Below are 1,946 nucleotides of genomic sequence, written 5' to 3' on the forward strand. Positions count from 1 at the left end.
TCTCTTTTTTCAGCAATAGAACTTTAGTACAATCCAAGCTATGCCTGGAATCTGTAGATTCCAGGCATAGCTAGTTTTTGCATCACAGGTTGCCCAGATTTTTACGCCGTACTTCCCTGACTTACTGGGTATGTACTGTATTGCTGGAAGGGGCATTTTCCTCGGAAAGGGACAAGACGTTCATCCACTGTCACCTCTGGCCCTGGGTTGAACATCAGTGGAAGGAGCTGCACCCAGCTCTCCCAGACATACCTGATGGGGGCAAGCTTGTCAGATCTAGCTCTGGTATCTCTGTTGTCAAATCTGAGGACTCTTGATATCATTTGAAAGATCTGAAGTGACATTGTTGCCCGGAAAATATTTCTGCCTGTCGATGCGTCCCACAGACTATCAGTGGCCTCATTGCCGGATCTGAACACTCCAGCAAGAAGAAGAACACCAATATAAGCATCCAGGTATTCCTCATCAATGTCTTTCCACATGTTGCCATGGACTTTTTTCCTTCAAGGTTTGTCATAGCAATGATGAATCTTTTTAGTAACAATGGCATAAATAGCTCAAAACATGTCTTGATGTCACTGACTCTCATCACAGCAAACCTTGTGATTCCAGGGGTCATTTTGATGACATTTGCAGCAGCTGCCCTGCCATGTACATCAGGAGGTACTGAGCTCCAACAGATCTTACCATTTTTGGACTTGAACCTTTCAGTGGGAGCAGCTTCAGCACCGGTGACCTCCTCATCAGACACCTCAGATGTGTCCGTGTCTTCTGGATGATACTCCACATTGTCTCAGAAACCTGCTCATCCGAATCACTATGCTGCTCTGTGTCCTCTCCCTCATTTTCACCAAAAATATTATCCAGAACCTGGCTTACTGAAAATCTTTTTCTCGTTTTTGCATGCTACAAATTGGAGATGTGCACTCTGCAAGTCACCAATTCTATACTGAACTGGCCTCACATGTCTGGACTTGCCCGTTTTTGTTTGTTTTGTTTTTGTGCAGGTATACTGGAAAACAAGGCAAAATGAGAATCCTCTAAAGCTCACATAATTGGGAGAGGAGCTGGCTGTCAGTGTGTTGGCTGACAGTGAACTTGTGATTTCAGTTTTGGGTCTAATTTTTGCTTTATAATATTATTTTATAACTGGGTTGAAACCAACCCTAACAACACAAAGGTCACAATTTCAACTGAGCATTTTATAATTTAGTGAAAACATTTTTTTATTTTTTTTTATTTTGTTGAAATAGAGGTTCCTGACAAAGTCATAAAGCCTTGATGCAATAAACAAATTTATATGGTTATTTTATGCATTTAAAACCTAAAAACGGGTCGGTGCCGACCCTAACACAAGACAAAGGTTAAATATGTTTCTTCTGTTTTCTGTGTATAAACAGGGGCATTTCTAGGATTTTTAATAGTGGGGCGGGGGGCTCTGGAAATCAGAGAACTAACAGAAATAAATAGTGTTGATAATGAGCCAAGAAGACAGTTTTATATTTATATATTTTGTTTTTACACTATAAGAATGAATTAATGTCAAACCCAGTATCTTCTCGGGTGTCTCCCTCATCCAGTTTGATCTCACGCCAAGTTTGTGATGGCGTCATAGAAGGTGATTTAATCTATTAGTCCAAGATACCTTCGCGAAATGTGTTACATGAGCAGCTTCAGTCCTAGGCCTGAGTGGTATATCATATAAAAGTGTACAAGAAGTGCCAAAAGCTTCTCCAGTGTTTTGTTGGATATATGTGTTTTTATATTTTTATGAATTAGCTTATTTTAGCTTTGCATACTAATTGCATTACAATGTATTGAAATTGAAGATATATATGCTATTTTGCTCATAATTAGCTTTGCATGCTAACAATGCTAAAAGTTACCACATTGAATAAAATGTTTTGTGTGCATTATTTTGAAAAAGTAACAAATGTTTATAAGTA

Source organism: Thalassophryne amazonica, chromosome 18 (assembly GCF_902500255.1).
Source record: "Thalassophryne amazonica chromosome 18, fThaAma1.1, whole genome shotgun sequence".
In the NCBI taxonomy this organism is placed as follows: Eukaryota; Metazoa; Chordata; class Actinopteri; order Batrachoidiformes; family Batrachoididae; genus Thalassophryne; species Thalassophryne amazonica.